Below are 5,580 nucleotides of genomic sequence, written 5' to 3'. Positions count from 1 at the left end.
GGAATCGACGCAGATCATGCTGATAGATGGTCGATGGATCACAGCCATCTCACGTTCCTCTTCTAGGAGATCTACTGCGTCTTGGCATGCCTGTTCTGCTTCAGCTTCTGAGAAGAGTTCCACCCGGGGAGCATTGTACAGTATGTCACTCGGAAGCACAGTCTCAGCACCGTATACCAAGAAAAAAGGGGTTCAGTCAGTCGACCGGTTTGGTGTCGTTCTCAGCCCCCATAAGACGGATGGTAACTCAGTCACCCAAGCTCCGGCAGCGTTCTTGAGATCGCGCATTAGTTGGGTTTTTAACCCTTGAAGGGTCAAACCATTCGCCCTTTCTGCCTACCCATTCGACTGCGGGTGTGCAACAGACGCGTAGTCGACCCGAGTGCCTTGGGAAGCACAGAATGCCTTGAACTCATCAGAATCAAAATTGGAGCCGTTATCTATGATAATGATGTGAGGAACTCCATCTATGAATATCAACTCCTTGATGAAACTGATGGCAGTGCTTGAGTCCAGGTTTTTGATGGGCTTGGATTCGGTCCACTTAGTGAACTTGTCGACTGCAACAAGCAAATGAGTGAAACCACTTCTGCCGGTCTTGAAGGGTCCAACCATATCCAACCCCCAGACTGCGAACGACCAGATGAGTGGAATAGTCTTCAAAACAGACGCAGGTTTGTGAGACATGTTGGAGTAGAACAGGCAACCTACGCACTTGTCGACTATATCTTTTGCCATCTCATTTGCTCGAGGCCAATAGAATCCTGCTCGATATGCTTTGGCCAAAATGGTTCGAGAGGACGCATGGTGACCACAGGTCCTCGAGTGGATCTCGTTTAAGATCATTCAACCTTCTTCTGGGGTGATGCAGCATTGAGCCACTAATAACCCACAAGTATAGGGGATCGCAACAGATTTCGAGGGTAGAGTATTCAACCCAAATTCATTGATTCGACACAAGGGGAGCCAAAGAATATTATCAAATATTAGCAGTTGAGTTGTCAATTCAACCACACCTGGATAACTTAATATCTGCAGCAAAGTATTTAGTAGCAAAGTAGTATGGAAGTAACGGTAACAGTGGCAAAAGTAATAGTAGCAGTTTTGTAGTAATTGTAATAGTGGCAACAGTAAAGTAACTAAGCAAAGATCAATATGTGAAAAGCTCATAGGCATTGGATCAGTGATGGATAATTATGTCGGATGCGATTCCTCATGCAATATTTATAACATAGAGTGACACAGAACTAGCTCCAATTCATCAATGTAATGTAGGCATGTATTCCGAATATAGTCATATGTGCTTATGGAAAGGAACTTGCATGACATATTTTGTCCTACCCTCCCATGGCAGCGGGGTCCTATTGGAAACTAAGGGATATTAAGGCCTCCTTTTAATAGAGTACCGGACCAAAGCATTAACACTTAGTGAATACATGAACTCCTCAAACTATGGTCATCACCGTGAGTGGTCCTGATTATTGTCACTTCGGGGTTGCCGGATCATAACACATAGTAGGTTACTATAAACTTGCAAGATAGGATCAAGAACTCACATATATTCATGAAAACATAATAGGTTCAGATCTGAAATCATGGCACTCGGGCCCTAGTGACAAGCATTAAGCATAGCAAAGTCATAGCAACATCAATCTCAGAACATAATGGATACTAGGGATCAAACCCTAACAAAACTAACTCGATTACATGGTAAATCTGATCCAACCCATCACCGTCCAGCAAGCCTACGATGGAATTACTCACGTACGGCGGTGAGCATCATGAAATTGGTGATGGAGGATGGTTGATGATGACGACGGTGATGGATTCCCCTCTCCAGAGCCCCGAACAGACTCCAGATCAGCCCTCCCGAGAGAGATTAGGGCTTGGCGGTGGCTCCGTATCGTAAAACGCAATGAATCCTTCTCTCCGATTTTTTTCTCCCCGAACGTGAATATATAGAGATGGAGTTGAGGTCAGTGGAGCACCAGGGGGCCCACGAGGTAGGGAGGCGCGCCAAGGGGGGTAGGGCGCGTGCCCCACCCTCGTGGATAGGGTGTGGGCCCCCGGGCCTTGATTCTTTCGCCAGTATTTTTCATTAATTCCAAAATTAATCTCCGTGGAGTTTCAGGTCATTCCGAGAACTTTTATTTCTGCACAAAAATAACACCATGGCAATTCTGATGAAAACAGCGTTAGTCCGGGTTAGGTCCATTCAAATCATGTAAGTTAGAGTCCAAACAAGGGCAAAAGTGTTTGGAAAAGTAGATATGATGGAGACGTATCAACTCCCCCAAGCTTAAACCTTTGCCTGTCCTCAAGCAATTCAGTTGATAAATTGAAAGTGACAAAGAAAAACTTTTGCAAACTCTGTTTTCTCTTGTTGTTGCAAATATGTAAATCCAGCATTCAAGTTTTCAGCAAAGATTATGAACTAACCATATTAACAATAACACTTAGGTCTCATGTTTACTCATATCAATGGCATAATCAACTAGCGAGCAATAATAATAAAACTCCAATGACAACACTTTCTCAAAAAAATCATAATATGATATAACAAGATGGTATCTCGCTAGCCCTTTCTGAGACCGCAAAACATAAATGCAGAGCACCCCTGAAGATCAAGGACTACCTAACATTGTAATTTATGGTAAAAGAGATCCAGTCATAGTCATACTCAATATAAATTAATAGTAATGCATGCAAATGAAAGCGGTGCTCTCCAACTGGTGCTTTTTAATAAGAGGATGATGACTCAACATAAACGTAAATAGATAGGCCCTTTGCAGAGGGAAGCAGGGATTTGTAGAGGTGCCAGAGCTCGATTTTGAAGTAGAGATAAATAAAATTTTGGGCGGCATATTTTCATTGTCAACCTAACAACCAAGAGATCTCGATATCTTCCATGCTACACACATTATAGGTGGTTCCCAAACAGAATGGTAAAGTTTATACTCCCCCACACCACCAACAATCATCAAGCCATGGCTTGCCCGAAACAACGGGTGCCTCCAACTAACAACAATCCTGGGGGAGTTTTGTTTGAAATTATTTTGGTCTTGATTTGAGCATGGGACTGGGCATCCCGGTTACCAGCCATTTTCTCGTGAGTGAGGAGTGGAGTCCACTCCTCTTGAGAATAACCCGCCTAGCATGGAAGATCCAGACAGCCCTAGTTGATACATGAGCTGTTCGAGCATACAAAACAGAATTTCATTTGAAGGTTTGGAGTTTGGCGCATACAAATTTACTTGGAACGACAGGTAGATACCGTATATAGGAAGGTATGTTGGACTCATATGGAATAAGTTTGGGGTTAATGGAAGTGGACGCACAAGCAGTATTCCCGCTTAGTACAAGTGAAGGCTAGAAAAAGACTGGGAAGCGACGAACTAGAGAGCGACAACAGTCATGAACATGCATTAAAATTAATCAACACTGAATGCAAGCATGAGTAGGATATAATCCACCATGAACATAAATATCGTGGAGGCTATGTTGATTTTGTTTCAACTACATGCGTGAACATGTGCCAAGTCAAGTCACTCAAATCATTCAAAGGAGGATATCACCCTATCATACCACATCACAACCATTTTAATAGCATGTTGGCATGCAAGGTAAACCATTATAAACTCCTAGCTAATTAAGCATGGCATAAGCAACTATAATCTCTAATTGTCATTGCAAACATGTTTATTCATAATAGGCTGAATCAGGAACGATGAACTAATCATATTCACAAAAACAAGATAGGTCGAGTTCATACCAGCTTCTGTCATCTCAATCATTTCATCCTATATCATCATTATTGCCTTTCACTTGCACAACCAAACGGTGTGGGTAATAATAATGGTGCACGTGCATTGGACTAAGCTGGAATCTGCAAGCATTCATTTCAAGAGAGAAGACAAGGTAATATGGGCTCTTGGTTAAAGTAAATCAAATATGCATATGAGAGCCACTTAGACATTTTGATAATGGTCTTCTCCTCTTGACTCCCAAAGAAAAAGAAAAGAAATAGATTATTTACAGGGGAAAGCTCCCAACAAGCAAAAGAAGAACGAGAAATCCTTTTGAGTTTTCTTTTAATTACTACTACAAGCATGGAAAGTAAACTAGCTAAAAGCTATAACTAATTTTTTGAGTTTTTCTTAAGGTTATTCAAACACACAAGAAGAAAGCGAGAAAAATTAAATAGACTAGCATGGATAATACAATGAAAAAGTATGAGCACCGATAACTGGAATGCGTGTGTGAACATGAATGTAATGTCGGTGAGAAATACGTACTCCCCCAAGCTTAGGCTTTTGGCCTAAGTTGGTCTATGCCCATGGGTCAAAGTTGTAGCTCGGGTCGTACTGAGATGCAGCAACTATTGCCTGACGAGTTCAGCTTGGAGGCGAGCTGCCTCCGTCCTCCTCTCGTACTTGTTTGCCTCATCCCTGGTTATAAAGTATCTCCCTTTTGCCTGAAAGTCAAAGAAAGTGGGAGCAGGGAGAGCAACATGGACAGTGCGATGTCTGTCAAAGATTAGTCGGTATTGGAGGAATTGTTCATTCCTCTCAAGAAACTGATGGCCAATCATGGCACTATAATCTAGATAAGCAGGAGGCAACTCCATATCATTTTCATGTATGGGTATCTCAAGAAAATTAGCCACACGGGTTGCATAAATCCCACCAAACAAGTCTCACTACAACAGGAACCCCCCTTCGGCAACGCATCAATGTGTTGTCGTATGTTCATATATGTGTTGCTAAGGCCTACACCAACGAATTTGTATGCGTTTCCGTTGGTGGCGTTGCAAGGAGCTACAACAACGTATATGCTTGCGTTGGTAAACGACGTGTAGAAACGTTGTTACGTAGCAATGTATAGACCTAGAGACCAACAACACTTCATATGCGTTGCTGGTACCCTACACAAAAGGATTCTCAAATGGACATAACAGATAACAGATGTACATTTTTAGGGTCAATGATTCAGATATATATATTGCGACCCAATCATTAGGTCAATACCAATAGTGCACATGATCCATAATATAATAAACAGAAAGATCTTATATATTGAATCAACAATCAGCATTACAAAGATATCCAAAGATTACAAGAGGTGAAACTATCTAGTAGTAGCCCAATTCTTGACCTTGCAATAAACTATAATATCTGAATCATTGACCCTAAAAATGACAATTCTAATTGTCTTGTAGTAGCTCCATTCTTAACCTTGCAATCAACATCTGAGCCATGCATCATCAATTTATCTTGGTGAAACTATCTAGTAGTAGCCCAATCCTTGACCTTGCAATCAACTATAATGTCTGATTCATTGATCCTAAAAATAACAATTCTAGTTGTCTTGTGGTAGCTCCATTCTTAACCTTGCAATCAACATCTGAGCCATGCATCATCAATTTATCTTGTTGATCTACAACGACAATATGGGATGAGTAACTTACAGTAGAGAAAATCAGGTTAATAGAGTAGTAAAATTTAAATGAGCACCGTTCAAATTTGATTTGCCAAGACGTAAATTTATACATAGATGTGGGGCTAATCAATAATCTGAATA

This window comes from Triticum aestivum, chromosome 6B (assembly GCF_018294505.1).
Source record: "Triticum aestivum cultivar Chinese Spring chromosome 6B, IWGSC CS RefSeq v2.1, whole genome shotgun sequence".
NCBI classification, from domain to species: domain Eukaryota; kingdom Viridiplantae; phylum Streptophyta; class Magnoliopsida; order Poales; family Poaceae; genus Triticum; species Triticum aestivum.
Note: the sequence above shows the minus strand (reverse complement) of the source record.